Below are 12,721 nucleotides of genomic sequence, written 5' to 3' on the forward strand. Positions count from 1 at the left end.
CTTTTAACTTAGGAATTGATTGGCTTTGAATATTATTCACTCCTGAGCATCTACTTTCTCAACTTAAGCCTCAGTTGCCCTCACTTCCTAGCACCCCAAAAGCAGGGTCCCGACGTGGGACTGGATTGAACCAGGGCAAGCCGGTAAGTTATGTGCTACCCTGGCATCGAGATGGGCCAGGCCAAGGTGCCACGATCCTTAACTCTAGGTTAAGAGTTTGATCATAGGCAAATACTGTCATGATCCAAAAGTATCGATGAGACTAGGACCCTGCTGCTAGGAAAGGAAAGCTACCTGGCCTGAGCACTACAGTCTGAGATTGAGATGGCACTGGGAGAGCAATTCTATAAGCTCAAAGTATTTCTTACTGTGTCCATACAAAATGACTTATATCATGTATGCTTATATGTTGGTCGGACAAGGAGAGGAGAAACACATCCAGTGAAATCTGTTCTAGTGTGAGTTGATCTGCTAAATGAGAATCTGCCCTAGAAGCAGTTTTCCTTTGTGTCCTGAGTAGCTTGGATGAGACTGAACTTTCTCCCCTTCAAACTGCCTTCAGTAAATGATTTCAGTATATTGAGGCAGTTTCTCTTATCAAACAGGAACCTAGCTGGCCTTAGGTATGCAGATCCCAGGTGCTAAGTCAGGCCTGATCTTTGGGATGTAGATGCCTGGCTCCAAGCTGGCTGATTTTGGAGATGTAGATTCCAAGCTCTATCAGACTGGTCTTTGTTGTGCTAATCCAAGTGCTTGTAGCTGGTAAATGGATTACTGGCCTGCGGATGTAAAGAAACAATGTATGTTTTGCCTCAATGTTCTTTCTGTATCTCCTTTTGATGACATCATTATATTGCACCCTTTAGAGGTACTATGATCTATATAAGGAAGATTTCAGGACTCTCTGGGGGAACACGTGCATCAGAGAACCTGGGAAGATGGGGATGAGGACAGAAGCTGAGAGAACAAAGGAGCACGTGCTTGAGAGATCCTGGGGCCTCCATGACATACATCTCTTGCATGTAATAAACTGCTGCTAAGACCAACCATCCTGGACCTCATTTCCTTCCGTCGCCTGACAATCGCCATCGACCTCCTTGGAGTGGGAAAATGGCCTTACCGCCAGCCTTTTTATTTTTTGTGTGTTTACACAATACTGAAGAGTTTCGGTGAAATGGTATCACCTTGCCGAACCCCTCTCTTGACATCAATGATTGCTTCTTTGTAGAATGGTGAGATCCTGGTAGTGAATCCGCAATACAGCTCACGGAGAATCTTGATGTATTGAGCTTGAATGTCCTGATTGGCTAGGGCTTCATTGACCACTTCCGTCTCAACAGAATCAAAGGCCTTCTTTAAATCAATGAACGTTAGACAGAGCGGCATCTTGAACTCCCGAGAAACCTCAGTGAGCTTGGTTATTGTGTGGATATTGTCGACAGTGCTGAATCCTTTGCGGAACCCGGCTTGCGCGCATGGTTGTCCTAAATCTAGTGTTCTGCCAATCCTATTTAGGATGACTCAAGTGAACAATTTGTAGATGACAGACAATAGGCAGATCAGGCAATAGTTGCCAATGTCATGGATGTCTCCCTTTTTGAACAGCAGTACGGTCCTGCTGGTTTTCCATTGGGATGGAACCTTGCATTCAGACAGGTAGCATGTGAAGAGCCAAGCCAGTGTATTGATGAGTACTGATGGCAAGTTCTTCACGTGTTCAGGTCTGACTTTGTCTGGGCCGGGTGCTGTTCGTTTCTTTACCGACAAAATGGCGTGTCGGATTTCAGAAGGGAGACTATTGGGAACAACATATCCATCCTGTGGAATTTGGTATGTCAGCAAGTGGACATGGCTATCGAAGAGATTTGAGTAGAAGTCATGGATAATCTTCTCCATTGCCGTACTGGAGGATGTGATAGATCCATCAGGACGTCGGAGGGCTGTCATCTTGGTCTTGTAGTTGGCGAAGGACAGGAGCGTGCTACAAATAGTTTTCCTGGCTTCTGCCGCATCTATCAGAACTTTTGCTCTTCTCAATTTGAGGTCTTCCTTGAACGCATCTTTGCACTGCTTTGCGAACTCGGACATTAGCTTGCAATTGCCTGAGGCATGCGCCAAACCATGCTGGTGAATAAGGTCAAGAGTTTTTGAAGACAGGCTTTTTTTGTGGCTATCTCTCTCTTAGCGTACCTCCCACAATCATGGAGGAGCTGAACTAGTCCATTGTATTCCTCGTCAATGTTGTCAACAATGGCATCTTCCCATGTTGCTGCAATAGTGCCAAAGAGCTCCCAGTTGGTGGTCGTTCTGGGAGTTCTCGTTCTAAACTTTGCAGCTCTTTGTCCCCGCTCTGTGAAGTAGAATTTTGCACGAAGGTGACAGCGGTCCGATCCCATTTGGAATTTTGGGACAACAGCGACATCAGTCAGGCAAAACTGTCGATTGAATATGATGTGTTTTATTTTGTTGTGGAATCATTCACCGGGAGAGTCCCATGTCCAACGTTTAGATTTTGCCTTCTAGAACTGTGAGTTACCATGGATGGTCTTGGTCAACATGATGAACTCAGACAGTCTCTCACCCTGTTCGTTCCATTCTAGGCCATGGGTCCCGATGTGAAGTTCTTCAGCTGATCTTCTCGGTCCGATCTGGGCATTAAAATCACCCACAATGATCTTGTAGAAGGTGTGTTCTTCTTTATAGTACTTCTCCAGCTCCATGTAGAACTTCTCGATTTCTCTTTCATCATAATAAGATGTTGGTGCATAGACAACGGAGACAGAAACTGCCGGCAGTGAGGCACATCTATTCAAATGTAAACGTCCGATTCGGGTTGTTAGGCGTTCGAATGAATCAATGCTCATGGCCAAGTTTGTGTTGACAAGGACACCGATGCCTCTGACAGCTCTTTTATCGCATGTTCCGAGGAACAATTCTTCTCCAGTGTCAAAAACGGCATGGTGAGATTCGTGCCTTCTTGTCTCCCTCAGACCAATGATGTCCTACTTGATCTTTTGTGCTTGTACCATCAGGTCCTCAATGGATGCATCTGATGCTAGCGTAAGTGCATTGAAAGTACAGACGATCATTTTTGTCTTCCTTCGTTGTGGCAGCCTTGTTCGGTCTTGAAATTTTATCGGTCTCTCCTCATCCTTCTCAGTGCTGCCATGTTGGTGAAGTCTTCAGGGTCATGTGAATGAGACCCATTGTAGTTACTGGTTTTGGCATAACGAATACACAACGGATAGCTTGCCAGGCTCTGCAAGCTATGGTGATGGGAAAGTGAAATGGTGGTGGAATTGGTGTTGGACTATTGAATGCAATAAATTATTGGAGAAAATGTAAAAAAATTAAATAGAGTAAACTGGACCTTGGTGACTATTTCCCCTTCACCTGAGTCCTGTCTTCCCCTTGACTCCGTGCCACCCATCCTCCCTGAGTGCCAGCCAATTCACCCCTGTGCCACTCTCCAGGGCCATGCCTGGTTTGCTCCTTCCTGCAGATAGGTCAGTGAACTGAACCTGGGTGGCCATTTCCCCCGCATCCATGTCCCCATCTTCCCCTAGAACCCCAAGCACCCACCCTCCCCAAGCACCTCCCCATCCACCCCTGCGACACCCTACAGCACCTGGCCCGGTTTGTTCCTTCTGCCAGGTCAGTGAACCAGAGTAGCTGTCACTTTCCACCGCCCTCCCCGCCTGGCACTCCTCCCACACCGTGGTAGAGGGCAGGGCCTTTGCAGAAGTGGGAGTTGTTTGTTTGGGGGGCTCAGTTATTTTCCCCTTTCCTGGCTCTTTGAACTCACATCTTCATTTCCATCACCTGGTTCTGTAGAGAATATCCTGGCCATTTCAAACACATTAGGCCAATAGTCCAGTAGTCTATTTCTATTGCACCATAATACTGGCATCATAAGAAGCTGTAACAAGTCCAATATAAAAGAACACATCCTCCAAAGCTTCCCTAGAGACCTCACATAAAACACTGAGGAGCACCTGGGAAGAAGGTGAAACTCTAAAAGTGGGGAAAGGCGACAACTATTGACCAAGTTCATCCAGAATCCTTTCTTACAATTAGAAGGGAATACTGGTAGTGAACTGGAAGATACCACCAACATACTACTATAAAAACATGAAGAAACAGTGAAAATCCACACCACTAGGAGAAGATAAGGAAAAGGGCCCATACGCTTCAACAAACAATAACCAAATATATGATCTCTCCGATAAAGAATTCAGAGATGGTACTTATCTCAGTTATTCTTGGGTGTTAGTCTCCTATTTCATTATTTTATAATCTCCAAATGGATGCAATCTTTCTATGCAGCTGCTAGAAAAGATGAAGTCATGAAAATTGCATATAAGTGGATCAACATGAAAAGTATCATGCTAAGCGAAATGAGTCAGAAAGAGAGGGACAGACATAGAAAGATTGCATTCATCTGGGGAACATAAAGTAACAAAATAGGAGACTAACACCTAAGAATAGCTGAGATAAGTACCAGGAGGTTCACTCCATGGCTTAGAGGCCAGCCGCACATGCTAGAGGAAAATGCAGCTCAGAGAAGGGAGCACCAAATAAAGGGTGTTGGGAGGTTCCTCCCAGGATGGGAGAAGCATGCTGAAAGTAGACTATAGACCGAACTTGACTGCCACTCAATGCCTCTTTTGCAAACCACAGCACCCAAAAGAAGAGAGAAAACAAAAGGGAATGCCTTGCAAAAGGGGTGGGGTGGGATGGGGGTGGGGTGGGGGAAAGGGATACTGGGAGCATTGGAGGTAGAGAATGGGCAGTGGTGGAGGGATGTGTATTCAATCATTGTATAACTGAAACCCAAGTACAAAAAATTACAATTTTAAGTACAGTCTACAACTGTACCTCATGGTGTTTCACTAATAAAACTTAGGAAAAAAATTTAAAAAATAAAAAATAAATAAACGTTTATGTCAAAAAAAAAAGATTTCATACATGAAATGTTTAAAATGTTCAATGAACTCAAAGAAACTTTTCAACAGACATCCAGTAAATTAGAGGACATGAAAGAAACAATGAACCAGACAGCCGAGAAAATACAGGAAGAAATGTGAGCAGAAATAAAAAAAGCTACAAAAACAAATGTCACATATAAATGATTCTGTAGATGAAATTAAAAACTCAGTTGGTGTCTATTCGGATTTCTTCTTTGAGAAAGTTTCTGTTCATTTTGTTGCCGCATTTTTTGATGGGGTTGGATGTTTTATTTTTGTGTTTTATTGTGGAGTTTGGGCTGGAGCGATAGCACAACGGGTAGGGCGTTCGCCTTACAAGCGGCCAACATGGCCGACCCGAGTTCGATTCCTCCGCCCCTCTCGGAGAGCCCGGCAAGCTACCGAGAGTCTTCGATATGCCAGACACAGTATCAGCAAAGTCTCCAATGGAGACGTTACTGGGCCCGCTCGAGCAAATCGACGATCAACGGGAGGGCCTTTACCTTTACCTATTGTGGAGTTCAATCAATGCTTTGTATATTCCTGATATCAACCCCTTGTGGGATATGTATTCAGTGAATAACCTTTTCCATTCTGTAGACTGTCTTTGTATTTTGGTTACTGTTTTTTGGAAAGGCCCTCCCGTTGTTCATCGATTTGCTCGAGCGGGCCCAGTAACGTCTCCTTTGGAGACTTTGTTGTTACTGTGTTTGGCATATCGAATACATCACGGGTGGCTTGCCAGGCTCTGCTGTGCGGGCGAGATACTCTCGGTAGCTTGCCAGGCTCTCCGAGAGGGGCGGAGGAATCGAACTCGGGTTGGCCATGTTGGCTGCGTGCAAGGCAAACGCCCTACCACTGTGCTATAATTTAAGATAGTCTCATTTGTCTATCTCTGTTTTCACTTGCTTGGCCAGTGTTGTTTCATCTTTGAAGATACCATTCACTACAATGTCATGGAGGGTTTTGCCAGCTTTGTCTACAATGTACCTAATGGATTCCGGTTTGATGTTGAGGTCTTTAATCCATTTTGATCTTACTTTTGTGTGGGAAACTGGCCCTTTAACTGACCAAGGGCCTACGTGCCTGTGCTAGGTATGGTCATTTTGACCTACGTGACACCACGGCAGGCAAAGCCAGTGCTTTGTATGGTTATCTTGATGTATGGTTATCCTGAGAGAACATTTGTCAAGGCTGTTATTAATAACAAGAAGTAACTATCTCGTGTCTGGTACGTGATACGTATAAGCTTGGTAAATCATATGGACATGGCCCTTTGTGTATCTACCTCATGTCTGGTAAATCATATGGACATGGCCCTTTGTGTAATCACCTCGTGTCTGGTACGAGATACACACAAACCTTGTAATGCATGATATGTGAAAACAAACCTTCCTAACCACATATGGGCACGACCTTTTGTGTAGCTGCCTTACTAATGGATATATACCCTGATTGCCCCCAATAAACTCTGTCCCTTTTTCTCTCTGTTTCTGAACTACATTCTGTCTCTTGTGTCTTGTGTTCATTCGATTGGTCCCTCCTTGCGCCTACAGATCCTAGGGCCAACTCCGCAGGTCGGAGAGTGGTCTGGAGGGGCTCCCTGCAACTGGCGCCCACGCGGGGCTGAGTCTGGGAGAAGACCTCCAAACTCCCCTCCAGAAGTGGCGGCCATCAGGACGCACAGAAAGGTAAGTGCATGCGTAATTAAAATCCCCGTCTCGTTCAAGGCCAAGTGGGCAGATCCCCGTCTTTTTCGAGGCCCAGTGGGTACAAGCCCCTGCCTCCTTATAGAGGTCGATGGGGCGGCATCAGGTGAGAATTGAGTGTTCAGTCTCATATGATGTATATGAGACGGTCACTGGGTTGGATAAGGTCCCCCCTTTGTCATGTCCTTTGTGGAATGTGTGTGTGAGTGAATGAGCGGTCAGAGGCGTCCGCGCCTCTGATTCAAGTCTGTGGTTCCATGGCAGGGCACCCTTAAGGTCCCCGAAAAGGCTACAGAATCCGGTTGGGCTGCCTGTGGTTCCACAGGAAACATATGGTCTATGGTGGTGCTGACTTAGACGTCGGCTGCAAGTCACCTCTGGCTGATCCACTACAGCTGTTTCCCACTGGCCAGGCAAGCACCTGAGTGGGACCCTTTGTCAGGACCTCCCCCATGTCTGGTGTCTGTTTTTCTTAGGTATCCACGTGGGGCTTCAGCCTTCCAGTGACCCATCTCCTGTCTCGTCTCTCTTTATGTCTTGTCTGCCTTCTATTCCTTTCGTCTGTCATACTCCCTCTCTCCTTCCTATATTTCTCATTTTCTATATTCGTGTGTATCTGTATCTTTGAACTAAGCAAGAAGGAATTGTTTGTTCGTGGTTTAAAGACCTCCCTTAAGCACCGAGGAATCTAGTTAAAGAAAAAGACTGTCAATTTCTTTCTTCTTCTTGAAAATGTGTGTATAAGAAACATGGGGGCCATGTGGGGGACTGTCTTAAATCCCCATCCCTGCCGTTTCCTACTGGCAATGAAACTTAGAGACCTTATTAAAGGGCTATCGTCCTTCTGCTCCACAGTCCCCGGCCCTTTTCGGCCTCCCTCTATCCCCTCCCCCTCTATCAGCCCAAATTTGTTTTGGGTGGCCCGGTGAGTGGGCCCATCTCTTTTCCCCTCTCTTCTCCCTTCTCAACTCAATCTTGTTTCGGGTGGCCCGGTTAGTGGGCCGATCTCTTTCCCTCTCACTCTCTCAGTCACTTTCTCTGCTCCTTAACCCCATCTCCCTTTCCAAGCGTTTCCTCCCTGTGGGCACGGGTCCAGCACTTAAAGGCTGCTGGGTGCTCACTGCTAGAAGTCTCCCTTGACAGGATGAGGGGGTCACAGCTGCGATTCCCAGAATAAAATCGCATCCCCTGCAGGAGAAAAAACTGTGCATCTTTAGGTACTCATCAGTTAAGCACATCCACGTCCCCACATTTGAAAATGCTGCCTTTCTTTTTCCCTCTCCCTTCGCCCTCCTTTGACAATGGGAAATTCACTTAGCAACAGGGAACTCTCTGTTGTGGGTCTTAAGGACCCCCTCTGGGCTCCAGTTACTAGCACTGCAGAGTAGCTTTGTCATGTTAAATGAGATGATTGAGGGGGGGGGGGAACTTGGGGGAGTGCCTGAATGATTTCTATAGGACCCTCAGCCCAGGAGAGGTCCTCAGAGCCTTGTAAATGATGTCCTGCACATAAGGCATTTTAAATTGGATATAGAGGATATTGTGAAAGATTCAGAGGCCTTCTTACAAGAGAAAGGCCTCCTGGGCCTCCTCTCCCATGAAGGAGAAGCCCATGTCCCAGTGCCCCTCAGTTACTATCCCCGTGCAGGTTTCTGAGGCAAATATTCCTTAATGTTCCTCACTTATACCCAGTTCTTAAGGACAATCCCACAGATCCACCCTCTGCTCCCCACGACTCCCCTTCTGTCCTATCCCCAGAGGATGAGGCAGACCTCCAGCAGGAGTCTGCCTGATATCAAGAGCCCAAATGACCCCCACACTTCCCTACCTTTTCTTCCTGACCTCCCCCTTACAAACTTAAAATGTATTTATAAGAGACAATTGACCACTGTTTGGCTGCAAAATTCCAGAGCTATGCGCTGTGCTGTTAATTAGTAACTTGATCTGGAAAATCTGGCACCAGGAGAAGACTTGTAAGAACTGAACCCCCCCCCCTCCCCCTGCACCAGGTGAAAAGCATGTGCATGCCCTTTGGGCAAATTCAGAAATCTTAGTGTGACTGGTGAGTGTAGTGCGCACCCATGTGAATGGAGGACCAGTCCAAGCGAGTGTAGGAGTGTGATCTGTGCGTGTGTACTTAGTGTATGTATTGTCCTATTATCTTTCTCCCAGTTCTGTTTATTAAGATTGATTAATACGGGTCAAAATCAATACACCCCCAAAGCTTTAATTCTTGATCACTTCTCCGAGATCCACAGGAAAGCTCAGGATCTGGGCTTGAGGATCAAAAAAGGTAAGTTTGGTATTTCCTGGTCATCATAATGGCCTTCCTTTGGTGTGGATTGGCCCCCACAAGGTTCTTTCTCACCAAACCTTGTGGCTCCAGTAAAAGAGGCAATCTGTGGAAAATCTGCTGTAAAAGTATGCTCCCTTGGAAATCTCTAGGGGGCATGGGAAAGGAATTTGATAACCTCTGTGTGAATGGTCTCTGCAAAGAGGCTCCCCTCCTTTGTCTGTTTTGTGTCACCATCACCTGTCCACTGTGGGAGGGGTGGGAGGAAAATCCACTAGTGAGAGACTCTCAGAAACTAAGGCTGATCAATTTCCTGGAATAAGATCCTTTTCCCCACCCAGTCTCAGTCTAACCAGAAGATCAACTAGAGGTCAATTGAAATGCTAATGAAGGCAATTCAGATGTTAAAAAAATGGGGTAAAAGGCAGGTAAGAGGCCAACTTACAGGGGGTTAGAGTCCCATGGGAAAGGCCAACTTAAAGGCCAATTTATAGGGGGTTAGAATCCCCTTAGGAGAGGCCAAAGTGATAGACTTGGAGAAAAGTTTTGCCAAGGAACCATCCTTTTTTTTATAGATTATTGCTTGCAATTAGAAAAAAATCCTAGGAGCTTCCAACTAGATACTTTAGATAAAGAGTATCTTGTTGACCTCTGTAACACCTTGTGGCCTGAGTATAGTGGGGAAAGATAGCCAGTAAATGGCAGTTTACATTACCAGATTATTTTGGAGTCAGATCTTTGCAGGTAAACAAAAGAAATAGGAGTATCAAAGCAGAGGAGGCAGGAAAATGAAAGATCTTATGATTAACTGTTTGACATCAGAAACAAAGAAGTGTGTCACTAGGGATCCTGTCCCCATGTCTGATAAGAATCTTCCTGCCTCAGAATTAACCTTGGCTAAAAAATGGTAACATCTTTGTCATAGTTTATTTTGCCAGTTTATACCAACAGAAGTGCTTTCCTGACCTATTTTTAACAGCTGGAGACTGGCTGCTCAGGCTGGGAAATGGGGAGCAGTGGTCCCAATCGGCAGAGAAGGTTTCTTCGCCCTGGGGACTGTCCCTTCTTTCTCAGTTCATCAGTTTCTCCCTGTCATTTTTTGAAGGGTCAGATTGATCGATCAACTGCAGTTGTGTGCACATGTACGTGTGGTATTTAGTCAGCTCATTATCTGTCTATCGGTCTGTCTGTCTGTCTGTCTGTTTGTCTATGTGGAACACCTGAGTGTTGGAACCAGGCTGAAATCAGAAATAGACATTCCAAAGTAGTCAGTGATATGCAACCCAGTGATTTAAGAAATGCAGTTGTTTTGGGAACCTGTTAGACAAGGGTTAATATCAGAAAGTTGAGCCTACAGAGAAAGCAGAATTCTCAATCTAAATTTCTTGTTAGAAGAACATTGATTATATTATTAACAGTTGAAATCCTTTTTGAACTTAAGAGTCTGTGCTATCTAGAAGAGCTATGAAACTAGAGCCTGAAACTAAAGTGAAATAAGAGTTCAGAGAAAGAAAGACCTTATTTTACAAACCTCAGCTAAATTTAATGAAAAATCAGACCGCTTTTACAAACTACAGAGGTACAGAAGCCATTAAAATAAAGTTTCCTTATTTTCCTAAACACTGGCAATTTATAGGATAACAATTGATTTGTCCATTCTCCCTTGACACAAGGAGCTAAGGTTTATCAGGTTACACCCATCACAGTGATCCTGAGTCACTTCCATTCCTTTATCTGTAACCAATTCTCTATGCTCTTCTCCCCACCCAGTTAATTAGCTTTCCCCCTAGTCAGAATCTGTTAATTTGTAAGATCAAATCCTTCTAGGACACTGAACTTGTATTGTAAATGGTGAGTCCATCTGCTGAGTGAGAATCTGTCCTAGAAGAATGTCCTGACTAGTTTGGATGAGGCTGAACATTTTTTCTTTTCAAACTGCCTTCAGTAAATAATTTCAGCATGCTTAAAGAGGCAGCTTCCCTTATCTTGCAGAGCAGATCTCAGGTGCCAGCCAGGCCTGATCTTTGGGATGGAGATTCCAAGCTCTAGCAGACTGGTCTTTGATGTGCTAATCCAAGTGCTTGTAGCTTGTAAAAGGTGAGGCCAAAATTACTGGCCTGCAGATGTCAAGAAGCAATGTATGTTTTGCTGCCTCAATGTTCTTTCTGTAATTCCTTTCCATGACATCACTGTATTGCCCCTTTAGAGGTACCATGATTTATATGAGGAGATTTCAGGGCTCTCTACCAGGAGGTCTGAGAAAACAGGGGAAAACATGCTTAAGAGAACTTGAGTTTCTTTTATGGGATATAATGAGACTATAAGAATGGGCTGGGAGAGGCAGAGGAGAGACAAGAGTGAATGGAGAGAGGATTGGAATAAACTGCAACTAAGATCAAACAGCCTGGCCATAAGGTTTCCTTCCTTCTCCTTCCCATTGCCATCCACCTCCCTGGAGTGGGGGAAGCTACTGAATGTGGGCAGTGGGAAAGATAGATTGCTGCCATCCTTTTTGTGCTCACACAGCAATTCAAATATTTTCTTATGCTAATATCAAAGTTTGGTAAAAAATCCAAAGGGCTTTTTCTGTGTCTGAAAGCATGTTTGTATTTTCGTGGAATTGTTAAAAATATCTGGTATAGAAAGCTCATGATTTTAAATAACTAAGGTGCAAGAACTATTGAAATTAAGCCAAGGAAGATTTTATCATGTTTTATAAAAATTGGTGGTTCAAAGATTTTATGCTGTTATATCAATGAACATATTTGTATCTGCATTGGATTATTAGAATATTTGACCTAGAAAATCTTGTGAGTTAAAATAACTATGGCACATGAAAACAGGTTCAAAAATTAATGGTTTAGTTTAAATATGAGTTTTTAGAGTTATAAAATTGATTGCAAAATTTGTCCTACCAGTGCTCTATCTGATCTCTGAGACTCTTGGTAACTAAAATTTCTAGAACTACTAAGAGTGGGATAATCTCGGATATCAGCCTTCTATAATGGTTTCTGAGAATGGAGAATTTCATGGAAAATGTGAGAAATTTTACTAAGTATATTGTTAATCAACCTGTCCAGTGCTTGAAAGTACATGCTACTATTTTTCATGCAAAGCCTTGTCACCAGGTATTAACCTGACCCTGTTCTTCAGAAAGCTTTGTACACAAGTGTGAAATACTCAATGTTTCATAGTAATCTACGAGTGCTTTAATCTTTTGTATTTGTGTTTTCCTGGAAATCAGTATTTTAAGATGTCTTCTGCTTAATTTCTAATGTAAAGTGATCTTTTGCCCAGTGAATATAACTTGTAAGAGCTTTAATTGTGAGCATTTTTAAGGCTTTTTGAATATATGGAAGCACTGCAGAGTACAGTTTTTTTTTAAGTGAGATTAAGATAAGGTCTGCACTTCCCTCAACATCTCACCCTTCCTTCCCCTCCTCCCCACCTTTTCTGCCACCTCTCCCCTTCTCCCATTTGGTTCTGGGGACTCACACAGGGCCCTAGTGGCCTCCTCCTTTGCATCCTTGAATGTGACCTCCCCAACACTTATGGTATCCTGCTGGCTTTGCCTTCAGCCACCCGCCCCCCCATTTTTTGATGCTATTGGCCACAATGCTTCCTATGGTATCTCTCTTTCACCTCCCTCGTCTTGGGGACCCCTTTTGGGGCCTCGATATCCTCACCTTGCTCTATCCTCGACCTCTGGCTCCGGCCATTGCATTGGCTCCATCCGTTTGGCCTACGTAAGC

This window comes from Sorex fumeus, unplaced genomic scaffold, assembly GCF_029834395.1.
Source record: "Sorex fumeus unplaced genomic scaffold, SorFum_2.1 ptg000010l, whole genome shotgun sequence".
In the NCBI taxonomy this organism is placed as follows: Eukaryota; Metazoa; Chordata; class Mammalia; order Eulipotyphla; family Soricidae; genus Sorex; species Sorex fumeus.